This window comes from Scyliorhinus torazame, chromosome 3 (genome assembly GCF_047496885.1).
Source record: "Scyliorhinus torazame isolate Kashiwa2021f chromosome 3, sScyTor2.1, whole genome shotgun sequence".
NCBI lineage: Eukaryota > Metazoa > Chordata > Chondrichthyes > Carcharhiniformes > Scyliorhinidae > Scyliorhinus > Scyliorhinus torazame.
In genome coordinates this window covers 376,934,223-376,961,949 of record NC_092709.1, presented here as the reverse complement: position 1 = coordinate 376,961,949, position 27,727 = coordinate 376,934,223, and the positions used below count along the sequence as shown (strand labels likewise).

General features: G+C 49.4%; 1 protein-coding gene across 2 annotated transcripts in view; it reads left to right on the top strand.

Annotated features, from left to right (window-relative positions):
* Positions 1 to 3,831: 3,831 nt before the first annotated feature.
* fbxo41 (F-box protein 41) overlaps positions 3,832 to 27,727 on the top strand; it is a 491,913-nt gene continuing 468,017 nt past the window's right edge. For both annotated transcript variants that reach the window (XM_072497820.1, XM_072497821.1), the window contains exon 1: positions 3,832 to 3,879. The gene's annotated coding sequence lies outside the window, so the exon portion shown is untranslated. The remainder of the gene's footprint in view (positions 3,880 to 27,727) is intronic.

The window sequence follows — 27,727 nt, the reverse complement described above, 5'->3', positions numbered from 1 at the left end:
TCTCCATCCCTATCTCTCTCTCTCTATTATCTCCATCCCTCTGTCTCTCTCTCTATTATCTCCATCTCTCTCTCTCTCTCTATTATCTCCATCCATCTCTCTCTCTCTCCATTATCTCCATCCCTATCTCTCTCTCTCTATTATCTCCATCCCTCTGTCTCTCTCTCTCTCTATTATCTCCATCTCTCTCTCTCTCTATTATCTCCATCTCTCTCTCTCTCTATTATCTCCATCTCTCTCTCTCTCTCTATTATCTCCATCCATCTCTCTCTCTCTATTATCTCCATCTCTGTCTCTCTCTCTATTATCTCCATCCATCTCTCTCTCTCTCCATTATCTCCATCCCTATCTCTCTCTCTCTATTATCTCCATCCCTCTGTCTCTCTCTCTATTATCTCCATCTCTCTCTCTCTCTCTATTATCTCCATCCATCTCTCTCTCTCTCCATTATCTCCATCCCTATCTCTCTCTCTCTATTATCTCCATCCCTCTGTATCTCTCTCTCTCTATTATCTCCATCTCTCTCTCTCTCTATTATCTCCATCTCTCTCTCTCTCTCTATTATCTCCATCCATCTCTCTCTCTCTATTATCTCCATCCATCTCTCTCTCTCTCCATTATCTCCATCCGTATCTCTCTCTCTCTATTATCTCCATCTCTCTCTCTCTCTATTATCTCCATCTCTCTCTATCACCATCCATCTCTCTCTCTCTATTATCTCCATCTCTCTCTCTCTCTCTATTATCTCCATCCATCTCTCTCTCTCTATTATCTCCATCCATCTCTCTCTCTCTATTATCTCCATCCATCTCTCTCTCTCTATTATCTCCATCCATCTCTCTCTCTCTCCATTATCTCCATCATCTATCTCTCTCATCTCTATTATCTCCATCTCTCTCTCTCTCTATTATCTCCATCTCTCTCTCTCTCTCTATCTCCATCCATCTCTCTCTCTCATTATCTCCATCTCTCTCTCTCTCTCTATTATCTCCATCCTCTCTCTCTCTCTCTATTATCTCCATCCCTCACTCTCTCTCTCTATTATCTCCAACCTCTCTCTCTCTCTCATTATCTCCATCCATCTCTCTCTCTCTATTATCTCCATCTCTCTCTCTCTCTCTATTATCTCCATCCATCTCTCTCTCTCTCCATTATCTCCATCCCTCTCTCTCTCTCTATTATCTCCATCCCTCTTTCTCTCTCTATTATCTCCATCCATCTCTCTCTCTCTATTATCTCCATCTCTCTCTCTCTCTCTATTATCTCCATCCATCTCTCTCTCTCTCCATTATCTCCATCCCTCTCTCTCTCTCTATTATCTCCATCCCTCTCTCTCTCTCTATTATCTCCATCCATCTCTCTCTCTCTATTATCTCCATCTCTCTCTCTCTCTCTATTATCTCCATCCCTCACTCTCTCTCTCTATTATCTCCATACCTCTCTCTCTCTCTCTATTATCTCCATCCATCTCTCTCTCTCTATTATCTCCATCTCTCTCTCTCTCTCTATTATCTCCATCCATCTCTCTCTCTCTCATTATCTCCATCCCTCTCTCTCTCTCTATTATCTCCATCCCTCTTTCTCTCTCTATTATCTCCATCCATCTCTCTCTCTCTCCATTATCTCCATCCCTCTCTCTCTCTCAATTATCTCCATCCCTCTCTCTCTCTCTCTATTATCTCCATCCATCTCTCTCTCTCTATTATCTCCATCTCTCTCTCTCTCTCTATTATCTCCATCCATCCCTCTCTCTCTCTATTATCTCCATCCCTCTCTCTCTCTCTATTATCTCCATCCCTCTCTCTCTCTCTCTATTATCTCCATCCATCTCTCTCTCTCTATTATCTCCATCTCTCTCTCTCTCTCTATTATCTCCATCCATCTCTCTCTCTCTCCATTATCTCCATCCCTCTCTCTCTCTCTATTATCTCCATCCCTCTTTCTCTCTCTCTATTATCTCCATCCATCTCTCTCTCTCTATTATCTCCATCTCTCTCTCTCTCTCTATTATCTCCATCCATCTCTCTCTCTCTCCATTATCTCCATCCCTCTCTCTCTCTCTATTATCTCCATCCCTCTCTCTCTCTCTCTATTATCTCCATCCATCTCTCTCTCTCTATTATCTCCATCTCTCTCTCTCTCTCTATTATCTCCATCCATCTCTCTCTCTCTCCATTATCTCCATCCCTCTCTCTCTCTCTATTATCTCCATCCCTCTCTCTCTCTCTCTATTATCTCCATCCCTCTCTCTCTCTCTCTATTATCTCCATCTCTCTCTCTCTCTCTATTATCTCCATCCCTCACTCTCTCTCTCTATTATCTCCATACCTCTCTCTCTCTCTCTATTATCTCCATCCATCTCTCTCTCTCTATTATCTCCATCTCTCTCTCTCTCTCTATTATCTCCATCCATCTCTCTCTCTCTCCATTATCTCCATCCCTCTCTCTCTCTCTATTATCTCCATCCCTCTTTCTCTCTCTATTATCTCCATCCATCTCTCTCTCTCTCCATTATCTCCATCCCTCTCTCTCTCTCTATTATCTCCATCCCTCTCTCTCTCTCTCTATTATCTCCATCCATCTCTCTCTCTCTATTATCTCCATCTCTCTCTCTCTCTCTATTATCTCCATCCATCCCTCTCTCTCTCTATTATCTCCATCCCTCTCTCTCTCTCTATTATCTCCATCCCTCTCTCTCTCTCTCTATTATCTCCATCCATCTCTCTCTCTCTATTATCTCCATCTCTCTCTCTCTCTCTATTATCTCCATCCATCTCTCTCTCTCTCCATTATCTCCATCCCTCTCTCTCTCTCTATTATCTCCATCCCTCTTTCTCTCTCTCTATTATCTCCATCCATCTCTCTCTCTCTATTATCTCCATCTCTCTCTCTCTCTCTATTATCTCCATCCATCTCTCTCTCTCTCCATTATCTCCATCCCTCTCTCTCTCTCTATTATCTCCATCCCTCTCTCTCTCTCTCTATTATCTCCATCCATCTCTCTCTCTCTATTATCTCCATCTCTCTCTCTCTCTCTATTATCTCCATCCATCTCTCTCTCTCTCCATTATCTCCATCCCTCTCTCTCTCTCTATTATCTCCATCCCTCTCTCTCTCTCTCTATTATCTCCATCCCTCTCTCTCTCTCTCTATTATCTCCATCCATCCCTCTCTCTCTCTATTATCTCCATCTCTCTCTCTCTCTCTATTATCTCCATCCCTCTCTCTCTCTCTCTATTATCTCCATCCATCCCTCTCTCTCTCTATTATCTCCATCTCTCTCTCTCTCTCTATTATCTCCATCCCTCTCTCTCTCTCTCTATTATCTCCATCCCTCTCTCTCTCTCTCTATTATCTCCATCCATCCCTCTCTCTCTCTATTATCTCCATACCTCTCTCTCTCTCTCTATTATCTCCATCCCTCTCTCTCTCTATTATCTCCATCTCTCTCTCTCTCTCTATTATCTCCATCCATCTCTCTCTCTCTCCATTATCTCCATCCCTCTCTCTCTCTCTATTATCTCCATCCCTCTCTCTCTCTCTCTATTATCTCCATCCATCTCTCTCTCTCTATTATCTCCATCTCTCTCTCTCTCTCTATTATCTCCATCCATCTCTCTCTCTCTCCATTATCTCCATCCCTCTCTCTCTCTCTATTATCTCCATCCCTCTCTCTCTCTCTCTATTATCTCCATCCCTCTCTCTCTCTCTCTATTATCTCCATCCCTCTCTCTCTCTATTATCTCCATCTCTCTCTCTCTCTCTATTATCTCCATCCCTCTCTCTCTCTCAAGCCCCTCCCCTTTCCCAGGCCGCTCTCTGATTGGCTGCTGCCGGTTTCCGGCGGAAGAAGCGTTTTTCTCGGCGGCTGAAAATCGGGTAAGAACCGGGATCGCGGCCCGAGACCGGGAACAGCCGGGAAACCGGGAACAACCCGGGACCGGGAAACCGGGAATAACCCGGGAATAACCCGAGACCGGGAACAGCCGGGAAACCGGGAATAACCCGGGACCGGGAAACCGGGAATAACCCGGGAATAACCCGAGACCGGGAACAGCCGGGAAACCGGGAACCGGGAAACCGGGAACCGGGAAACCGGGAATAACCCGGGACCGGGAACAGCCGGGAAACCGGGAATAACCCGGGACCGGGAAACCGGGAATAACCCGGGACCGGGAACAGCCGGGAATCCGGGAATAACCCGGGACCGGGAACCGGGAATAACCCGGGACCGGGAACAGCCGGGAACCGGGAATAACCCGGGACCGGGAACCGGGAATAACCCGGGACCGGGAATCCGGGAACAGCCGGGAAACCGGGAATAACCCGGGACCGGGAATAACCCGGGACCGGGAAACCGGGAATAACCCGGGAACAGCCGGGAAACCGGGAATAACCCGGGAATAACCCGAGACCGGGAACAGCCGGGAAACCGGGAACCGGGAAACCGGGAACCGGGAACCGGGAATAACCCGGGACCGGGAACCGGGAATAACCCGGGACCGGGAACAGCCGGGAAACCGGGAATAACCCGAGACCGGGAACAGCCGGGAAACCGGGAACAACCCGAGACCGGGAACAGCCGGGAAACCGGGAATAACCCGGGACCGGGAACAGCCGGGAAACCGGGAACAACCCGAGACCGGGAACAGCCGGGAAACCGGGAATAACCCGGGAAACCGGGAATCCGGGAACAGCCCGAGACCGGGAACAGCCGGGAATGGCGGGGAGAGCCCGGGACAGGGAAACCGGGAATGTCCCCAAGTGGGCAGCACGGTGGTTAGCACTGTTGCTTCACAGCTCCAGGGTCCCAGGTTCGATTCCGGCTTGGGTCACTGTCTGTGCGGAGTCTGCACGTCCTCCCCGTGTGTGCGTGGGTTTCCTCCGGGTGCTCCGGTTTCCTCCCACAGTCCAAAGACGGGCAGGTTAGGTGGATTGGCCATGATAAATTGCCCTTAGTGTCCAAAATTGCCCTTAGTGTTGGGTGGGGTTACTGGGTTATGGGGATTGGGTGGAGGTGTTGACCTTGGGTAGGGTGCTCTTTCCAAGAGCCGGTGCAGACTCGATGGGCCGAATGGCCTCCTTCTGCATTGTAAATTCTATGATAATCTATGAAATCCTGGGAATGTCCCCACTCCGGAAATGTATCCAACCCAGGAATGTCCCCAATCCCGGGAATGTCCCAATCCCAGAAATGTCCCCAATCCGTGAATGTCCCCAATCCCGGGAATGTCCCAATCCCGGGAATGTCCCCAATCCTGGGAATGTCTTCAAACCCAGGAATGTCCCTAATCCGGGTATGTCCCCAATCTTGGGAATGTGCTCCATCCCCTCACTGTACTTTCGTCCAATCAATATAATCCTAATCAATTTACCCTCTCCCCATATGACATATGGGAAATTTGATGGGATGGAAGGCGGATAAATCCCCAGGGCCTGAGAATCTGCATTCCCAGAGAGCTTAAGGAGGTGGCTCTGGAAATAGTGGATGCATTGGTCGTCATTTCCGGGATTCTATAGACTCTGGAACTGTCCCTGCAGATTGGAGGGTAGCTCACGTCACTCCGATATTCAAAAAGTGAGGTCGAGAGAAAGGGAATTATAGACCAGTAAGCCTAACATCGCAAGTGGGGAAAATGCTTCGATCCATTATCGAGGACTTTATAGCAGAACATTTAGAAAGCAGTGGCAGGATCAGTCAGAGTCAGCAAGGATTTATGAAGGGAAAATCATGCTTGACAAATCTGTTGGAATTCTTTGAAGATGTAACCAGTACAGTCGACAAGGCAGAGCCAGTCGATTTGTATATTTGGACTTTCAGAAGGTGTTTGACAAAGTCCCGCATCAGAGATTTTTGTGCAAAATTAAATTGCATGGGATTGGGGGAAATGTATTGAGGTGGATAGAAAACTGGTTGGCAGAGAGGAAACAAAGAGTAGGGATTAATGGGTCCTTTTCAAATTGGCAGCTTCATTGTGAGGTTCCATAGGGATAGGAGCTGGGACCCCAGCTATTCACAATATATATTAATGATCTGGATGAAGGAACAAATGTAACATCTCAAAGTTTGCAGATGATACCAAATTAGGTGGGAGGGTGAATTGTGACGAGGATGCAGGGATCCGACAGCAAGATCTGGACAGGTTGGGCGAGTGGGCAAATCAATGGCAGCTGCAGTATAATTTGGATAAGTGTGAGGTTATTCACTTTGGAAGCAGAAACAGGAAGGCAGATTACATAGAACATAGAACGATACAGCGCAGTACAGGTTATACTCTCACACACACAGTTACACTCTCACACACACAGTTACACTCACACACACACAGTCATACTCACACACACACAGTTATACTCACACACATAGTTATACTCACACACTCACAGTTATTATAGAACATAGAACAATACAGCGCAGTACAGGCCCTTCGGCCCACGATGTTGCACCGAAACAAAAGCCATCTAACCTACACTATACCATTATCATCCATATGTTTATCCAATAAACTTTTAAATGCCCTCAATGTTGGCGAGTTCACTACTGTAGCAGGTAGGGCATTCCACGGCCTCACCACTCTTTGCGTAAAGAACCTACCTCTGACCTCTGTCCTATATCTATTACCCCTCAGTTTAAAGTTATGTCCCCTCGTGCCAGCCATTTCCATCCGCGGGAGAAGGCTCTCACTGTCCACCCTATCTAACCCCCTGATCATTTTGTATGCCTCTATTAAGTCTCCTCTTAACCTTCTTCTCTCCAACGAAAACAACCTCAAGTCCATCAGCCTTTCCTCATAAGATTTTCCCTCCATACCAGGCAACATCCTGGTAAATCTCCTCTGCACCCGCTCCAAAGCCTCCACGTCCTTCCTATAATGCGGTGACCAGAACTGTATGCAATACTCCAAATGCGGCCGTACCAGAGTTTTGTACAGCTGCAACATGACCTCCTGACTCCGGAACTCAATCCCTCTACCAATAAAGGCCAACACTCCATAGGCCTTCTTCACAACCCTATCAACCTGGGTGGCAACTTTCAGGGATCTATGTACATGGACACCTAGATCCCTCTGCTCATCCACACTTCCAAGAACTTTACCATTAGCCAAATATTCCACATTCCTGTTATTCCTTCCAAAGTGAATCACCTCACACTTCTCTACATTAAACTCCATTTGCCACCTCTCAGCCCAGCTCTGCAGCTTATCTATATCCCTCTGTAACCTGCTACATCCTTCCACACTATCGACAACACCACCGACTTTAGTATCGTCTGCAAATTTACTCACCCACCCTTCTGCGCCCTCCTCTAGGTCATTGATAAAAATGACAAACAGCAACGGCCCCAGAACAGATCCTTGTGGTACGCCACTTGTAACTGAACTCCATTCTGAACATTTCCCATCAACCACCACCCTCTGTCTTCTTTCAGCTAGCCAATTTCTGATCCACATCTCTAAATCTCCCTCAATCCCGAGCCTCTGTATTTTCTGCAATAGCCTACCGTGGGGAACCTTATCAAACGCTTTACTGAAATCCATATACACCACATCAACTGCTCTACCCTCGTCTACCTGTTCAGTCACCTTCTCAAAGAACTCAATAAGGTTTGTGAGGCATGACCTACCCTTCACAAAGCCATGCTGACTATCCCTGATCATATTATTCCTATCTAGATGATTATAAATCTTGTCTCTTATAATCCCCTCCAAGACTTTACCCACTACAGACGTGAGGCTCACCGGTCTATAGTTGCGGGGGTTGTCTCTGCTCCCCTTTTTGAACAAAGGGACCACATTTGCTATCCTCCAGTCCTCTGGCACTATTCCTGTAGCCAATGATGATATAAAAATCAAAGCCAAAGGTCCAGCAATCTCTTCCCTGGCTTCCCAGAGAATCCTAGGATAAATCCCATCAGGCCCCGGGGACTTATCTATTTTCAGCCTGTCCAGAATTGCCAACACCTCTTCCCTACGTACCTCAATGCCATCTATTCTATTAGCCTGGGTCTCAGCATTCTCCTCCACAACATTATACAACTTGCATACAAAATGATCAGGGGGTTGGATAGGGTGGACAGTGAGAGCCTTCTCCCGCGGATGGATATGGCTGGCACGAGGGGACATAACTTTAAACTGAGGGGTAATAGATATAGGACAGAGGTCAGAGGTAGGTTCTTTACGCAAAGAGTAGTGAGGCCGTGGAATGCCCTACCTGCTACAGTAGTGAACTCGCCAACATTGAGGGCATTTAAAAGTTTATTGGATAAACATATGGATGATAATGGCATAGTGTAGGTTGGATGGCTTTTGTTTCGGTGCAACATCGTGGGCCGAAGGGCCTGTACTGCGCTGTATCGTTCTATGTTCTATGTTCTATTATCTTTTTCCAGAGTGAATACTGACGAAAAATATTCATTTAGTATCTCGCCTATCTCTTCAGACTCCACACACAACTTCCCATCCCTGTCCTTGACTGGTCCTACTCTTTCCCTAGTCATTCGCTTATTCCTGACATACCTATAGAAAGCTTTTGGGTTTTCCTTGATCCTACCTGCCAAATACTTCTCATGTCCCCTCCTTGCTCGTCTTAGCTCTCTCTTTAGATCCTTCCTCGCTACCTTGTAACTATCCATCGCCCCAACTGAAACTTCACACCTCATCTTCACATAGGCCTCCTTCCTCTTAACAAGAGATTCCACTTCCCTGGTAAACCACGGTTCCCTCGCTCGACGCCTTCCTCCCTGTCTGACCGGTACATACTTATCAAGAACACGCAGTAGCTGATCCTTGAACAAGCTCCACTTATCCAGTGTGCCCAACACTTGCAGCCTACTTCTCCACCTTATCCCCCCCAAGTCACGTCTAATGGCATCATAATCGCCCTTCCTCCAGCTATAACTCTTGCCCTGCGGTGTATACTTATCCCTTTCCATCATTAACGTAAACGTCACCGAATTGTGGTCACTGTCCCCAAAGTGCTCTCCTACCTCCAAATCCAACACCTGGCCTGGTTCATTACCCAAAACCAAATCCAACGTGGCCTCGCCTCTTGTTGGCCTGTCAACATATTGTTTCAGGAAACCCTCCTGCACACACTGTACAAAAAACGACCCATCTATTGTACTCGAACTATATCTTTTCCAGTCAATATTTGGAAAGTTAAAGTCTCCCATAATAACTACCCTGTTACTTTCGCTCTTATCCAGGATCATCCTCGCCATCCTTTCCTCTACATCCCTCGAACTATTTGGAGGCCTATAGAAAACTCCCAACAGGGTGACCTCTCCTTTCCTGTTTCTAACCTCAGCCCATACTACCTCGGAAGATGAGTCCCCATCTAGCATCCTCTCCGCCACCGTAATACTGCTCTTGACTAGCAGCGCCACACCTCCCCCTCTTTTGCCTCCTTCTCTGAGCTTACTAAAACACTTAAACCCCGGAACCTGCAACATCCATTCCTGTCCCTGCTCTATCCATGTCTCCGAAATGGCCACAACATCGAAGTCCCAGGTACCAACCCATGCTGCCAGTTCCCCTACCTTGTTTCGTATACCCCTGGCATTGAAATAGACACACTTCAAACCACCTACCTGAACACTGGCCCCCTCCTGCGACGTCAAATCTGTGCTCCTGACCTCTATACTCTCATTCTCCCTTACCCTAAAACTACAATCCAGGTTCCCATGCCCCTGCTGCATTAGTTTAAACCCCCCCAAAGAGCACTAACAAATCTCCCCCCAGGATATTTGTGCCCCTCAGGTTCAGATGTAGACCATCCTGTCTGTAGAGGTCCCACCTTCCCCAGAAAGAGCCCCAGTTATCCAGAAATCTGAATCCCTCCCGCTACCTGAATGATTGTAAATTGGGAGAGGGGAGTGTGCAGCGGGACCTGGGTGTCCTTGTGCACCAGTTGCTGAAGGTAAGCAGGCAGGTGCAGCAGGCGGTAAAGAAGGGTAATGGTATGTTGGCCTTCATTGCGAGAGGATTCGAGTACAGGAGCAGGGATGTGTTGCTGCAATTGTACAGGGCCTTGGTGAGGCCACACCTGGAGTATTGTGGGCAGTTTTGGTCTCCTTCTCTGAGGAAGGATGTTCTTGCTCTCGAGGGAGCGCAGCGAAGGTTTACCAGACTGATTCCAGGGATGGCCGGACTGTCATATGAGGAGAGATTGACTAGGTTGGGATTGTTCTCGCTGGAGTTCAGAAGAATGAGGGGGGATCTCAGAGAGACTGAGAAACGTTTAATGGGACTAGGCAGGGTAGATGCAGGGAAGATGTTACCAATGTTGGATGTGTCCAGAACCAGGGGTCACAGCCTGAGGATTCATGGTAAACCATTTCGGACAGAGATAAGGAGACACTTCTTCACACAAAGATGGTGAGCCTGTGGAATTCATTCCCACAGGAAGTAGTTGATGCTAAAACTTTGAATATATTCAAGAGGCGGCTGGATACAGCACTTGGGGAGAATGGGATCAAAGGCTATGGGGAGAAAGCAGGATGAGGCTATTGAGTTGGATGATCAGCCATGATGGTGATGAATGGCGGAGCAGGCTCGAAGGGCCAAAAGGCCTCCTCCTGCTCCTATCTTCTATGTATCTATGTCCTGCCATCTCAGGAATCCGCCTGGTAAACCTACATTGCACTCCCACAAGAGCAAGAACATCCTTCCTCGGATAAGGACACCATAACTGCCCACAATACTCCAGGTGTGGCCTCACCAATGTCCTATACAATTGCACAGTAAGAAGTCTTACAACACCAGGTTAAAGTCCAACAGGTTTGTTTTAAATCACTAGCTTTTGGAGCGCTGCCCCTTCCTCAGGTGAATGAAGAGGTGGGTTCCAGAAACATATATATAGACAAAGTTAAAGATGCAATACGATATTTTGAATGTGAGTCTTTGCAGGTAATTAAGTCTTTACAGGTCCAGACGGAGCAACTGGAGAGAGGGATAATCAGAGGTTAAAGAGGTGTGAATTGTCCCAAGCCAGGACAGTTGGTAGGATTTCGCAAGCCCAGGCCAGATGGTGGGGGATGAATGTAATGCGACATGAATCCCAGGTCCCAGTTGAGGGCGTACTTATGTGGGCGGAACTTGGCTATAAGTTTCTGCTCGGCGATTCTGCGTTGTCGCGCGTCCTGAAGGCCACCTTGGAGAACGCTTACCTGAAGATCAGAGGCTGAACCCCCTTGACTGCTGAAGTGTTCCCCGACTTGAAGGGAACATTCCTGCCTGGCGATTGTCGCGCAATGTCCGTTCATCCATTGTCGAAGCGTCTGCATGGTCCCAACAATCTACCACACTTCGGGGCATCCTTTCCTGTAGCGTATGAGGTAGACCACGTTGGTCGAGTCGCATGAGTATGTACCACGTACCTGGTGGGTGGTGTTCTCACGTGTAATAGTGGTATCCATGTCGATGATCTGGCACGTCTTGCAGAGATTGCCATGGCAGGGTTGTGTGGTGTCGTGGTCACTGTTCTGAAGGCTGGGTAGATTGCTGCAAACAATGGTTTGTTTAAGGTTGCGCGGTTGTTTGAAGGCAAGTAGTGGGGGGGTGGGGATGACCTTGGCAAGATGTTCATCTTCATCCATGACGTGTTGAAGGCTGCGAAGAAGATGACGTAGTTTCTCTGCTCTGGGGGAGTACTGGCCAACGAAGGGTATTCTGTCGGTTGTGTCCTGTGTTTGTCTTCTGAGGAGGTCGGTGCGGTTTATTGCTGTGGCGCGTTGGAACTGTCGATCGATGAGTCGAGCGCCATATCCCGTTCGTGCGAGGGCATCTTTTAGCGTCTGTAGATGTCTGTTACGCTCCTCCTTGTCTGAGCAGATCCTGTGTATACGGAGGGCTTGTCCATAGGGGATGGCTTCTTTAATGTGTTTAGGGTGGAAGCTGGAGAAGTGGAGTATCGTGAGGTTATCCGTGGGCTTGCGGTAAAGCGAAGTGCTGAGGTGATGAGATGAGTGTGTCTAAGAATGCAACCAATTCTGGCGAGTAGTCCATGGTGAGTCTGATGGTGGGATGGACCTTACTGATATCGTGTAGTCGTTTCAGTGATTCTTCACCGTGGGTCCAAAGGAAAAAGATGTCATTGATGTATCTGGTGTATAACGTCGGTTGAAGGTCCTGTGCGGTGAGGAGGTCTTGTTCAAACTTGTGCATGAAGATGTTGGCATATTGAGGTGCGAATTTGGTCCCCATTGTAGCCACCTGAGTTGGCCACTTCGCGACTTAAAATGGAGAACCGCAAAGGCTGAAGGGAAATTCAGCCAACACAGGCAAAGACTAGCAAATACAGAAATCATGTATATTGGAACCTGCAAAACAACCAGACAGCACCGAAACCAGCAGCCATCTGCATAGTAATGTAGCAGCCATCTACATAGTAATGAGCAATTCCCAGGCACAATGGCAACAGTTAAGGTGAACAAAGCCAAGCCAGACTCCTCGGCGCCAGCAGGAGCCAAGACAAAGGAAGGCCAACGGACACTTAGGGACCGCCCAGCGATCAGGGAACCGCTCCAGCATTGGAGAAATCGATCCAAGTGATCGGAACGCAGTCCAATCACTTGGAACCAGGTACGGGGTCCGCCCCGAAGGGCGGGAAGCCCCTGGGGACTATAAAGTAAAGCCCCCAAGTTCAAATCGTCCTTCTTTGGCAGGGTCACTCAGCAACTTGAACCAACCCTTGACAGTGACCTGTCTTGTTGCTGCTAAGCAAGTAAGTCTCAAGTCAACGCTCGCTACGAGATAGGCGCTCCAAGCTACCAGTCCGTACCAGCTTTTGAATCCCGCAGACTCAGGACCTGAACAAAAGGCCATTTGTTCCCCTGACCTGGTGGGCCAGCTCGAAGCTAAGTATTGGCCTTTTAGTGATAGGAACAGTCTAGAAAGTAGAGTTTATGCATGAGTAGTGATTTACTGTGTATAATAAAGGTGCTTTGATTTGAATCTTACTAATTGGTGTGTTGAGTTATTGATCATTACTTGAACTTGAACCTCGTGGCGGTATCATAAAGATACCTGGCGACTCGAGAGCAAAGGTTATAAAACAGAGCCAATTGAACCAACCAACAGTTAGCAACACCAAGGCTGTTCCGTGCGTCTGGATGAAGAACTTGTTGTCGAAGGTGAAGACGTTGTGATCCAGAATGAAGCGGATGAGTTGCAGAATTGCGTCTGGAGACTGGCAGTTGTCGGTGTTGAGTACCGAGGCTGTTGCAGCAATGCCGTCGTCATGGGGGATGCTGGTGTAGAGTGCCGAGACGTCCATTGTGACGAGGAATGTTCCTAGTTCAACTGGTCCATGGGTGCTGAGTTTCTGTAGGAAGTCCGTCGTGTCGCGACAGAAGCTGGGCGTACCTTGTACGATGGGTTTCAAGATGCCCTCGATGTAGCCAGAGAGGTTCTCACACAGGGTCCCATTGCCTGAAACGATAGGACGGCCTGGTGTGTTGGCCTTATGTATTTTCGGGAGGCAGTAGAGATCTCCAACACGGGGAATATGTGGGATGAGAGCATGTAGGGTGCTCTGAAGGTCTGGATCCAAGGTCTTGATCGGTCTGTTGAGTTGGCGGGTGTGTTCCTTGGTTGGATCTGTGAGAAACTCTCTGTAATTTTCCTGGTTGTTGAGTTGTCGGTATACTTCTTTGCAGTAGTCCGTTCTGTTCAGTACGACAGTGGCCCATCCTTTGTCTGCTGGTTTGATGACGATGCTGCGGTTGGTCTTGAGAGCGCGGATGGCATTGCGTTGTGCTTGGGTGACGTTCGGGGCTGTCTTGTGAATGTGACTGATGAATCTGGCATTGACACGACTCCTGACGGCTTGAGCATACATGTCGAGTCTAAGGCAGCGGCCTTCCGGAGGGGTCCAATTCGACTCTTTCCTCTTCAGTTGCCGTGCCGCAGATCTCTCGGTCTGCTGTTCCGGTTCATTGGTAGTCTGCTTGGGTTCGCTGTTGGCCTCTTGGGGTCTGTGGAAGAATTCCCGGAGCCTCATTCGCCTGATGAATTCCTCCGTGTCTGCCGCGAGACTGATGGGGTCCATTTTGGTGGTGGTGCAGAAATTGAGCCCTCTGCTGAGGACTTCGATTTAGTCTGGTTGTCTGACAAGTTGACAATAGATTTCCCTGTATTGCTTTCTACTGTGACACCGGGGGTGGCTTGGTTGCTGCCGGTGGTGATGCCAAGTTTCTCAAACTTCCTGTTCTTGGTGTGGATATAGGTGGCATAGTATTGTTGTCTCATCTGTTTGGCGGTGTTCCGCAGCTGGTCTGCTGCGTCCTGAGCACAAGTTGAGAATATGGCCTCTATCTTGGTTTCCAGGTTTCGACCCTGCTTCCACCACCTCCTCCAGCAGCGAGTTCCAGGCACCCACTACCCTCTGTGTAAAGAAAATTGCCTCATACATCGTCTACTGAGGTAGTATGGGCTGAGGTTAGAAACAGGAAAGGAGAGGTCACCCTGTTAGGGGTTTTCTATTGGCCTCCGAAAAGTTCCAGAGATGTAGAGGAGAGGATTGCAAAATTGATTCTGGATAGGAGCGAAAGCAACAGGGGAGTTGTTATGGGGGACTTTAACTTTCCAAATATTGACTGGAAACGTATGTAGATAGGCCAACGAGAGGCGAAGCCGTATAGGATTTGGTACTGGGTAATGAATCAGGACAGCTGTTAGATTTGGAGATAGGTGAGCACTTTGGTGATAGTGACCACAATTCGATTACGCTTACTTTAGTGATGGAAAGGGATAGGTATATGCCGCAGGGCAAGAGTTATATCTGGGGGAAAGGCAATTATGATGCGATGAGGCAAGACTTGGGATGCATCAGATGGAGAGGAAAACTGCAGGGGATGGGCACAATGGAAATGTGGAGCTTGTTCAAGGAACTGCTACTGCGTGTCCTTGATAAGTATGTACCTGTCAGGCAGGGAGGAAGTGGTCGAGCAAGGGAACCGTGGTTTACTAAAGCAGTCGAAACACTTGTCAAGAGGAAGAAGGAGGCTTATGTAAAGATGAGACATGAAGGTTCAGTTAGGGCGCTCGAGAGTTACATGTTAGCTCAGAAGGACCTAAAGAGAGAGCTAAGAAGAGCCAGGAGGGGACATGAGAAGTCTTTGGCAGGTAGGATCAAGGATAACCCTAAAGCTTTCTACAGATATGTCAGGAATAAAAGAATGACTAGGGTAAGAGTAGGGCCAGTCAAGGACAGTCGTGGGAAGTTGTGCTTGGAGTCCGAGGAGATAGGAGAGGTGCTAAATGAATATTTTTCATCAGTATTCACAGGAAAAAGACAATGTTGTCGAGGAGAATACTGCGATTCAGGCTAGTAGACTAGTAGGGCTTGAGGTTCATAAGGAGGAGGTGTTAGCAATTCTGGAAAGTGTGAAAATAAATCAGTCCCCTGGGCCGGATGGGATTTATCCGAGGATTCTCTGGGAAGCTAGGGAGGAGATTGCTGAGCCTTTGGCTTTGATCTTTAAGTCAACTTTGTCTACAGGAATAGTGCCAGAAGACTGGAGGATAGCAAATGTTGTCCCCTTGTTCAAAAAGGGGAGTAGAGACAACCCCGGTAACTATAGACCAGTGAGCCTTACTTCTGTTGTGGGCAAAATCTTGGAAAGGTTTATAAGAGATAGGATGTATAATCATCTGGAAAGGAATAATTTGATTAGAGATAGCACGGTTTTGTGAAGGGTAGGTTGTGCCTCACAAACCTTATTGAGTTCTTTGAGAAGGTGACCAAACAGGTGGATGAGGGTAAAGCAGTTGATGTGGTGTATATGGATTTCAGTAAATCGCTTGATAAGGTTCCCCACGGTCGGCTACTGCAGAAAATACGGAAGCATGGGATTCAGAGTGATTTAGCAGTTTGGATCAGAAATTGGCTCGCTGGAAGAAGACAAAGGGTGGTGGTTGATGGGAAGTGTTCAGACTGGAGTCCAGTTACTAGTGGTGTACCACAAGGATCTGTTTTGGGGCCACTGCTGTTTGTCATTTTTATAAATGACCTGGAGGAGGGCGCAGAAGGATGGGTGAGTAAATTTGCAGATGACACTAAAGTCGGTGGAGTTGTGGTCAGTGCGGAAGGATGTTACAAGTTACAGAGGGACATAGATAAGCTGCAGCGCTGGGCTGAGAGGTGTTTAATGGCGTTTAATGCAGAAAAGTGTGAGGTGATTCATTTTGGAAGGAATAACAGGAAGACAGAGTACTGGGCTAATGGTAAGATTCTTGGCAGTGTGGATGAGCAGAGAGATCTCAGTGTCCATGTACATAGATCCCTGAATCCCTGAAGGGTTGTTAAGAAGGCGTACGGTGTTAGCTTTTATTGGTAGAGGGATTGAGTTTCGGAGCCATGAGTTCATGTTGCAGCTGTACAAAACTCTGGTGCGGCTGCATTTCGAGTATTGCGTGCAATTCTGGTCGCCGCATTATAGGAAGGATAGAACATAGAACATAGAACATAGAACAATACAGCGCAGTACAGGCCCTTCGGCCCACGATGTTGCACCGAAACAAAAGCCATCTAACCTACACTATGCCAGATCATCCATATGTTTATCCAATAAACTTTTAAATGCCCTCAATGTTGGCGAGTTCACTACTGTAGCAGGTAGGGCGTTCCACGGCCTCACTACTCTTTGCGTAAAGAACCTACCTCTGACCTCTGTCCTATATCTATTACCCCTCAGTTTAAAGTTATGTCCCCTTGTGCCAGCCATTTCCATCCGCGGGAGAAGGCTCTCACTGTCCACCCTATCCAACCCCCTGATCATTTTGTATGCCTCTATTAAGTCTCCTCTTAACCTTCTTCTCTCCAACGAAAACAACCTCAAGTCCATCAGCCTTTCCTCATAAGATTTTCCCTCATACCAGGCAACATTCTGGTAAATCTCCTCTGCACCCGCTCCAAAGCCTCCACGTCCTTCCGATAATGCGGTGACCAGAACTGTACGCAATACTCCAAATGCGGCCGTACCAGAGTTCTGTACAGCTGCAACATGACCTCCCGAATCCGGAACTCAATCCCTCTACCAATAAAGGCCAACACTCCATAGGCCTTCTTCACAACCCTATCAACCTGGGTGGCAACTTTCAGGGATCTATGTACATGGACACCTAGATCCCTCTGCTCATCCACACTTTCAAGAACAAAGAACAAAGAAATGTACAGCACAGGAACAGGCCCTTCGGCCCTCCAAGCCCGTGCCAACCATACTGCCCGACTAAACTACAATCTTCTACCCTTCCTGGGTCCGTATCCTTCTATTCCCATCCTATTCATATATTTGTCAAGGTGCCCCTTAAATGTCCCTATCGTCCCTGCTTCCACTACCTCCTCCGGTAGCGAGTTCCAGGTACCCACTACCCTCTGCGTAAAAAACTTGCCTCGTACATCTACTCTAAACCTTGCCCCTCTCACCTGAAACCTATGCCCCCTAGTAATTGACCCCTCTACCCTGGGGAAAAGCCTCTGACTATCCACTCTGTCTATGCCCCTCATAATTTTGTATACCTCTATCAGGTCGCCCCTCAACCTCCTTCGTTCCAGTGAGAACAAACCGAGTTTATTCAACCGCTCCTCATAGCTAATGCTGCTCATAGCTAATGCCCTCCATACCAGGCAACATTCTGGTAAATTTCTTCTGCACCCTCTCTAAAGCCTCCACATCCTTCTGGTAGTGTGGCGACCAGAATTGAACACTATACTCCAAGTGTGGCCTAACTAAGGTTCTGTACAGCTGCAACATGACTTGCCAATTCTTATACTCAATGCCCCGGCCAATGAAGGCCAGCATGCCGTATGCCTTCTTGACTACCTTCTCCGCCTGTGTTGCCCCTTTCAATGACCTGTGGACCTGTACTCCTAGATCTCTTTGACTTTCAATACTCTTGAGGGTTCTACCATTCACTGTATATTCCCTACCTGCATTAGACCTTCCAAAATGCATTACCTCACATTTGTCCGGATTAAACTCCATCTGCCATCTCTCCGCCCAAGTCTCCAGACAATCTAAATCCTGCTGTATCCTCAGACAGTCCTCATCGCTATCCGCAATTCCACCAACCTTTGTGTCGTCTGCAAACTTACTAATCAGACCAGTTACATTTTCCTCCAAATCATTTATATATACTACAAAGAGCAAAGGTCCCAGCACTGATCCCTGTGGAACACCACTGGTCACAGCCCTCCAATTAGAAAAGCATCCCTCCATTGCTACCCTCTGCCTTCTATGGCCTAGCCAGTTCTGTATCCACCTTGCCAGTTCACCCCTGATCCCGTGTGACTTCACCTTTTGTACTAGTCTCCCATGAGGGACCTTGTCAAAGACCTTACTGAAGTCCATATAGACAACATCTACTGCCCTACCTGCATCAATCATCTTAGTGACCTCCTCGAAAAACTCTATCAAGTTAGTGAGACACGACCTCCCCTTCACAAAACCGTGCTGCCTCTCACTAATACGTCCATTTGCTTCCAAATGGGAGTAGATCCTGTCTCTAAGAATTCTCTCCAGTAATTTCCCTACCACTGACGTAAGGCTCACCGGCCTGTAGTTCCCGGGATTATCCTTGCTACCCTTCTTAAACAGAGGAACAACATTGGCTATTCTCCAGTCCTCCGGGACATCCCCTGAAGACAGCGAGGATCCAAAGATTTCTGTCAAGGCCTCAGCAATTTCCTCTCCAGCCTCCTTCAGTATTCTGGGGTAGATCCCATCAGGCCCTGGGGACTTATCTACCTTAATATTTTTTAAGACACCCAACACCTCGTCTTTTTGGATCACAATGTGACCCAGGCTATCTACACCCCCTTCTCCAGACTCAACATCTACTAATTCCTTCTCTTTGGTGAATACTGATGCAAAGTATTCATTTAGTACCTCGCCCATTTCCTCTGGCTCCACACATAGATTCCCTTGCCTATCCTTCAGTGGGCCAACCCTTTCCCTGGCTACCCTCTTGCTTTTTATGTACGTGTAAAAAGCCTTGGGATTTTCCTTAACCCTATTTGCTAATGACTTTTCGTGACCCCTTCTAGCCCTCCTGACTCCTTGCTTAAGTTCCTTCCTACTTTCCTTATATGCCACACAGGCTTCGTCTGTTCCCAGCCTTTTAGCCCTGACAAATGCCTCCTTTTTCTTTTTGACGAGGCCTACAATATCACTCGTCATCCAAGGTTCAAACTTTACCATTAGCCGAATATTCCGCATTCCTGTTATTCCTTCCAAAATGAATCACCTCACACTTCTCTACATTAAACTCCATTTGCCACCTCTCAGCCCAGCTCTGCAGCTTATCTATATCCCTCTGTAACCTGCTACATCCTTCCACACTATCGACAACACCACCGACTTTAGTATCGTCTGCAAATTTACTCACCCACCCTTCTGCGCCTTCCTCTAGGTCATTGATAAAAATGACAAACAGCAACGGCCCCAGAACAGATCCTTGTGGTACTCCACTTGTGACTGTACTCCATTCTGAACATTTCCCATCAACCACCACCCTCTGTCTTCTTTCAGCTAGCCAATTTCTGATCCACATCTCTAAATCACCCTCAATCCCCAGCCTCCGTATTTTTTGCAATAGCCTACCGTGGGGAGCCTTATCAAATGCTTTGCTGAAATCCATATACACCACATCAACTGCTCTCCCCTCGTCTACCTGTTCAGTCACCTTCTCAAAGAACTCAATAAGGTTTGTGAGGCATGACCTACCCTTCACAAAGCCATGCTGACTATCCCTGATCATATTATTCCTATCTAGATGATTATAAATCTTGTCTCTTATAATCCCCTCCAAGACTTTACCCACAACAGACGTGAGGCTCACCGGTCTATAGTTGCCGGGGTTGTCTCTGCTCCCCTTTTTGAACAAAGGGACCACATTTGCTGTCCTCCAGTCCTCTGGCACTATTCCTGTAGCCAATGATGACATAAAAATCAAAGCCAAAGGTCCAGCAATCTCTTCCCTGGCCTCCCATAGAATCCTAGGATAAATCCCATCAGGTCCCGGGGACTTATCTATTTTCAGCCTGTCCAGAATTGCCAACACCTCTTCCCTACGTACCTCAATGCCATCTATTCTATTAGCCTGGGGCTCAGCATTCTCCTCCACAACATTATCTTTTTCCTGAGTGAATACTGACGAAAAATATTCATTTAGTATCTCGCCTATCTCTTCAGACTCCACACACATTTTCGCATCCCTGTCCTTGACTGGTCCTACTCTGTCCCTAGTCATTCGCTTATTCCTGACATACCTATAGAAAGCTTTTGGGTTTTCCTTGATCCTTCCTGCCAAATACTTCTCATGTCCCCTCCTTGCTCGTCTTAGCTCTCTCTTTAGATCCTTCCTCGCTACCTTGTAACTATCCATCGCCCCAACCGAAACTTCACACTTCATCTTCATATAGGCCTCCTTCTTCCTCTTAACAAGAGATTCCACTTCCTTGGTAAACCACGGTTCCCTCGCTCGACGCCTTCCTCCCTGTCTGACCGGTACATACTTATCAAGAACACGCAGTAGCTGATCCTTGAACAAGCCCCACTTATCCAGTGTGCCCAACACTTGCAGCCTACTTCTCCACCTTATCCCCCCCAAGTCACGTCTAATGGCATCATAATTGCCCTTCCCCCAGCTATAACTCTTGCCCTGCGGTGTATACTTATCCCTTTCCATCCTTAACGTAAACGTCACCGAATTGTGGTCACTGTCCCCAAAGTGCTCTCCTACCTCCAAATCCAACACCTGGCCTGGTTCATTACCCAAAACCAAATCCAACGTGGCCTCGCCTCTTGTTGGCCTGTCAACATATTGTTTCAGGAAACCCTCCTGCACACACTGTACAAAAAATGACCCATCTATTGTACTCGAACTATATCTTTTCCAGTCAATATTTGGAAAGTTAAAGTCTCCCATAATAACTACCCTGTTACTTTCGCTCATATCCAGAATCATCTTCGCCATCCTTTCCTCTACATCCCTAGAACTATTAGGAGGCCTATAAAAAACTCCCAACAGGGTGACCTCTCCTTTCCTGTTTCTAACTTCAGCCCATACTACCTCGGAAGAAGAGTCCCCATCTAGCATCCTCTCCGCCACCGTAATACTGCTCTTGACTAGCAGCGCCACACCTCCCCCTCTTTTGCCTCCTTCTCTGAGCTTACTAAAACACCTAAACCCCGGAACCTGCAACATCCATTCCTGTCCCTGCTCTATCCATGTCTCCGAAATGGCCACAACATCGAAGTCCCAGGTACCAACCCATGCTGCCAGTTCCCCTACCTTGTTTCGTATACTCCTGGCATTGAAGTAGACACACTTCAAACCACCTACCTGAACACTGGCCCCCTCCTGCGACGTCAAATCTGTGCTCCTGACCTCTATACTCTCATTCTCCCTTACCCTAAAACTACAATCCAGGTTCCCATGCACCTGCTGCATTAGTTTAAACCCCCCCAAAGAGCACTAACAAATCTCCCCCCCAGGATATTTGTGCCCCTCAGGTTCAGATGTAGACCATCCTGTCTGTAGAGGTCCCACCTTCCCCAGAAAGAAGCCCCAGTTATCCAAAAATCTGAATCCCTCCCGCCTGCACTATCCCTGTAGCCACGTGTTTAAATGCTCTCTCTCCCTATTCCTCATCTCACTATCACGTGGCACGGGCAACAACCCAGAGATAACAACTCTGTTTGTTCTAGTTCTGAGCTTCCATCCTAGCTCCCTGAAAGCCTGCCTGACATCCTTGTCCCCTTTCCTACCTATGTCGTTGGTGCCAATGTGGACCACGACTTGGGGCTGCTCCCCCTCCCCCCTAAGGACCCGGAAAACACGATCCGAGACATCACGTACCCTTGCACCTGGGAGGCAACATACCAAACGTGAGTCTCTCACGCTCCCACAAAATCTCCTATCTGTGCCCCTGACTTTCGAGTCCCCAATTACTAATGCTCTGCTCCTCTCCCCCCTTCCCTTCTGAGCAACAGGGACAGACTCCGTGCCAGAGGCCCGTACCCCATGGCTTACCCCTGGTAAGTCCCCCCCCCCACAAGTATCCAAAGCGGTATACTTGTTTCTCAGGGGAACGACCGCAGGGGATCCCTGCACTGACTGCTTTTTCCCAGTCCCTCTTACAGTTACCCACCTATCTCCAATCTTTGGTGTAACTAATTCCCTGAAGCTGCTATGTCTGCACATTCCCAGCTCTGGTATTCCTGTCTGTCTGCACACTCCCAGCTCTGGTAATCCTGTCTGTCTGCACACTCCCAGCTCTGGTATTCCTGTATGTCTGCACACTCCCAGCTCTGGTATTCCTGCCTGTCTGCACACTCCCAGCTCTGGTATTCCTGTCTGTCTGCACACTCCCAGCTCTGGTATTCCTGTCTGTCTGCACACTCCCAGCTCTGGTATTCCTGTCTGTCTGCACCCCCCCCAGCTCTGGTATTCCTGTCTGTCTGCACCCCCCCAGCTCTGGTATTCCTGTCTGTCTGCACACTCCCAGCTCTGGTATTCCTGTCTGTCTGCACACTCCCAGCTCTGGTATTCCTGTCTGTCTGCACACTCCCAGCTCTGGTATTCCTGTCTGTCTGCACCCCCCCAGCTCTGGTATTCCTGTCTGTCTGCACCCTCCCCAGCTCTGATATTCCTGTATGTCTGCACACTCCCAGCTCTGGTATTCCTGTCTGTCTGCACCCCCCCAGCTCTGGTATTCCTGTCTGTCTGCACCCCCCCCCCCCAGCTCTGGTATTCCTGTCTGTCTGCACCCCCCCCCCCCAGCTCTGGTATTCCTGTCTGTCTGCTCACTCCCAGCTCTGGTATTCCTGTCTGTCTGCACACTCCCAGCTCTGGTATTCCTGTCTGTCTGCACCCCCCCAGCTCTGGTATTCCTGTCTGTCTGCACACTCCCAGCTCTGGTATTCCTGTCTGTCTGCACCCCCCCCAGCTCTGGTATTCCTGTCTGTCTGCACACTCCCAGCTCTGGTATTCCTGTCTGTCTGCACACTCCCAGCTCTGGTATTCCTGTCTGTCTGCACCCCCCCCCCCCCCCGCTCTGGTATTCCTGTCTCTGCACACTCCCAGCTCTGGTATTCCTGTCTGTCTGCACCCCCCCCCCCCCCCCCAGCTCTGGTATTCCTGTCTGTCTGCACACTCCCAGCTCTGGTATTCCTGTCTGTCTGCACCCCCCCCGCTCTGGTATTCCTGTCTCTGCACACTCCCAGCTCTGGTATTCCTGTCTGTCTGCACCCCCCCCCCCAAGCTCTGGTATTCCTGTCTGTCTGCACACTCCCAGCTCTGGTATTCCTGTCTGTCTGCACACTCCCAGCTCTGGTATTCCTGTCTGTCTGCACACTCCCAGCTCTGGTATTCCTGTCTGTCTGCACACTCCCAGCTCTGGTATTCCTGTCTGTCTGCACACTCCCAGCTCTGGTATTCCTGTCTGTCTGCACCCCCCCCCCCCCCCAGCTCTGGTATTCCTGTCTGTCTGCACACTCCCAGCTCTGGTATTCCTGTCTGACTGCACCCCCCCAGCTCTGGTATTCCTGTCTGTCTGCACCCCCCCAGCTCTGGTATTCCTGTCTGTCTGCACCCCCCCAGCTCTGGTATTCCTGTCTGTCTGCACACTCCCAGCTCTGATATTCCTGTCTGTCTGCACACTCCCAGCTCTGGTATTCCTGTCTGTCTGCACACTCCCAGCTCTGGTATTCCTGTCTGTCTGCACCCCCCCCAGCTCTGGTATTCCTGTCTGTCTGCACATTCCCAGCTCTGGTATTCCTGTCTGTCTGCACCCTCCCAGCTCTGGTATTCCTGTCTGTCTGCACACTCCCAGCTCTGGTATTCCTGTCTGTCTGCACACTCCCAGCTCTGGTATTCCTGTCTGTCTGCACACTCCCAGCTCTGGTATTCCTGTCTGTCTGCACATTCCCAGCTCTGGTATTCCTGTCTCTCTGCACATTCCCAGCTCTGGTATTCCTGTCTGTCTGCACCCCCCCAGCTCTGGTATTCCTGTCTGTCTGCACCCTCCCAGCTCTGGTATTCCTGTCTGTCTGCACACTCCCAGCTCTGGTATTCCTGTCTGTCTGCACACTCCCAGCTCTGGTATTCCTGTCTGTCTGCACACTCCCAGCTCTGGTATTCCTGTCTGACTGCACACTCCCAGCTCTGGTATTACTGTCTCTCTGCACATTCCCAGCTCTGGTATTCCTGTCTGTCTGCACACTCCCAGCTTTGGTATTCCTGTCTGTCTGCACACTCCCAGCTCTGGTATTCCTGTCTGTCTGCACACTCCCAGCTCTGGTATTTCTGTCTGTCTGCACCCCCCCAGCTCTGGTATTCCTGTCTGTCTGCTCATTCCCAGCTCTGGTATTCCTGTCTGTCTGCACACTCCCAGCTCTGGTATTCCTGTCTGTCTGCACACTCCCAGCTCTGGTATTCCTGTCTGTCTGCACACTCCCAGCTCTGGTATTCCTGTCTGTCTGCACACTCCCAGCTCTGGTATTCCTGTCTGTCTGCACACTCCCAGCTCTGGTTTTCCTGTCTCTCTGCACATTCCCAGCTCTGGTATTCCTGTCTGTCTGCACCCTCCCAGCTCTTGTTATCCTGTCTCTCTGCACATTCCCAGCTCTGGTATCCCTGTCTGTCTGCACACTCCCAGCTCTGGTATTCCTGTCTGACTGCACACTCCCAGCTCTGGTATTCCTGTCTGTCTGCACACTCCCAGCTTTGGTATTCCTGTCTGTCTGCACACTCCCAGCTCTGGTATTCCTGTCTGTCTGCACACTCCCAGCTCTGGTATTCCTGTCTGTCTGCACCCCCCCAGCTCTGGTATTCCTGTCTGTCTGCACACTCCCAGCTCTGGTATTCCTGTCTGTCTGCTCACTCCCAGCTCTGGTATTCCTGTCTGTCTGCACCCCCCCAGCTCTGGTATTCCTGTCTGTCTGCTCATTCCCAGCTCTGGTATTCCGGTCTGTCTGCACACTCCCAGCTCTGCTATTCCTGTCTGTCTGCACCCCCCCAGCTCTGGTATTCCTGTCTGTCTGCTCATTCCCAGCTCTGGTATTCCGGTCTGTCTGCAGTCTCCCAGCTCTGGTATTCCTGTCTGACTGCACACTCCCAGCTCTGGTATTCCTGTCTGTCTGCACCCCGCCAGCTCTGGTATTCCTGTCTGTCTGCACACTCCCAGCTCTGGTATTACTGTCTCTCTGCACATTCCCAGCTCTGGTATTCCTGTCTGTCTGCACACTCCCAGCTTTGGTATTCCTGTCTGTCTGCACACTCCCAGCTCTGGTATTCCTGTCTGTCTGCACACTCCCAGCTCTGGTATTCCTGTCTGTCTGCACACTCCCAGCTCTGGTATTCCTGTCTGTCTGCACCCCCCCAGCTCTGGTATTCCTGTCTGTCTGCTCATTCCCAGCTCTGGTATTCCGGTCTGTCTGCACACTCCCAGCTCTGGTATTCCTGTCTGTCTGCATCCCCCCAGCTCTGGTATTCCTGTCTCTCTGCACACTCCCAGCTCTGGTATTCCTGTCTGTCTGCACCCCCCCAGCTCTGGTATTCCTGTCTGTCTGCTCATTCCCAGCTCTGGTATTCCTGTCTGTCTGCACCCCCCCAGCTCTGGTATTCCTGTCTCTCTGCACACTCCCAGCCCTGGTATTCCTGTCTGTCTGCACACTCCCAGCTCTGGTATTCCTGTCTGTCTGCACACTCCCAGCTCTGGTATTCCTGTCTGTCTGCACATTCCCAGCTCTGGTATTCCTGTCTGTCTGCACCCCCCTAGCTCTGGTATTCCTGTCTCTCTGCACACTCCCAGCCCTGGTATTCCTGTCTGTCTGCACACTCCCAGCTCTGGTATTCCTGTCTGTCTGCTCACTCCCAGCTCTGGTATTCCTGTCTGTCTGCTCACTCCCAGCTCTGGTATTCCTGTCTGTCTGCACACTCCCAGCTCTGGTATTCCTGTCTGTCTGCTCACTCCCAGCTCTGGTATTCCTGTCTGTCTGCACACTCCCAGCTTTGGTATTCCTGTCTGCACCCCCCCCAGCTCTGGGATTCCTGTCTGCACCCCCCCAGCTCTGGTATTCCTGTCTGTCTGCACATTCCCAGCTCTGGTATTCCTGTCTGTCTGCACACTCCCAGCTTTGGTATTCCTGTCTGCACCCCCCCCAGCTCTGGTATTCCTGTCTGTCTGCACACTCCCAGCTCTGGTATTCCTGTCTGTCTGCACACTCCCAGCTCTGGTATTCCTGTCTGTCTGCACACTCCCAGCTCTGGTATTCCTGTCTGTCTGCACACTCCCAGCTCTGGTATTCCTGTCTGTCTGCACATTCCCAGCTCTGGTATTCCTGTCTGTCTGCACCCCCCCCAGCTCTGGTATTCCTGTCTGTCTGCACCCCCCCAGCTCTGGTATTCCTGTCTGTCTGCACCCCCCCAGCTCTGGTATTCCTGTCTGACTGCACACTCGCAGCTCTGGTATTCCTGTCTGTCTGCACCCCCCCCCCAGCTCTGGTATTCCTGTCTGTCTGCTCATTCCCAGCTCTGGTATTCCTGTCTGTCTGCTCATTCCCAGCTCTGGTATTCCTGTCTGTCTGCACCCCCCCAGCTCTGGTATTCCTGTCTGTCTGCTCATTCCCAGCTCTGGTATTCCTGTCTGTCTGCACATTCCCAGCTCTGGTATTCCTGTCCGTCTGCACCCCCCCAGCTCTGGTATTCCTGTCTGTCTGCACACTCCCAGCTCTGGTATTCCTGTCTGTCTGCACCCCCCCAGCTCTGGTATTCCTGTCTGTCTGCACACTCCCAGTTCTGGTATTCCTGTCTGTCTGCTCATTTCCAGCTCTGGTATTCCTGTCTGTCTGCACACTCCCAGCCCTGGTATTCCTGTCTGTCTGCACCCTCCCAGTTCTGGTATTCCTGTCTGTCTGCTCATTCCCAGCTCTGGTATTCTTGTCTGTCTGCACCCCCCCAGCTCTGGTATTCCTGTCTGTCTGCACACTCCCAGTTCTGGTATTCCTGTCTGTCTGCTCATTTCCAGCTCTGGTATTCCTGTCTGTCTGCACACTCCCAGCTCTGGTATTCCTGTCTGTCTGCACCCCCCCAGCTCTGGTATTCCTGTCTGTCTGCACACTCCCAGTTCTGGTATTCCTGTCTGTCTGCTCATTCCCAGCTCTGGTATTCCTGTCTGTCTGCACACTCCCAGTTCTGGTATTCCTGTCTGTCTGCTCATTCCCAGTTCTGGTATTCCTGTCTGTCTGCTCATTCCCAGTTCTGGTATTCCTGTCTGTCTGCACCCCCCCAGCTCTGGTATTCCTGTCTGTCTGCTCATTCCCAGCTCTGGTATTCCTGTCTGTCTGCACCCCCCTAGCTCTGGTATTCCTGTCTGTCTGCACATTCCCAGCTCTGGTATTCCTGTCTGTCTGCACACTCCCAGCTCTGGTATTCCTGTCTGTCTGCACCCCCCCAGCTCTGGTATTCCTGTCTGTCTGCACCCCCCCAGCTCTGGTATTCCTGTCTGTCTGCACACTCCCAGCTCTGGTATTTCTGTCTGTCTGCACACTCCCAGCTCTGGTATTCCTGTCTGTCTGCACACTCCCAGCTCTGGTATTCCTGTCTGTCTGCACCCCCCCAGCTCTGGTATTCCTGTCTGTCTGCTCACTCCCAGCTCTGGTATTTCTGTCTGTCTGCACCCCCCCCAGCTCTGGTATTCCTGTCTGTCTGCACATTCCCAG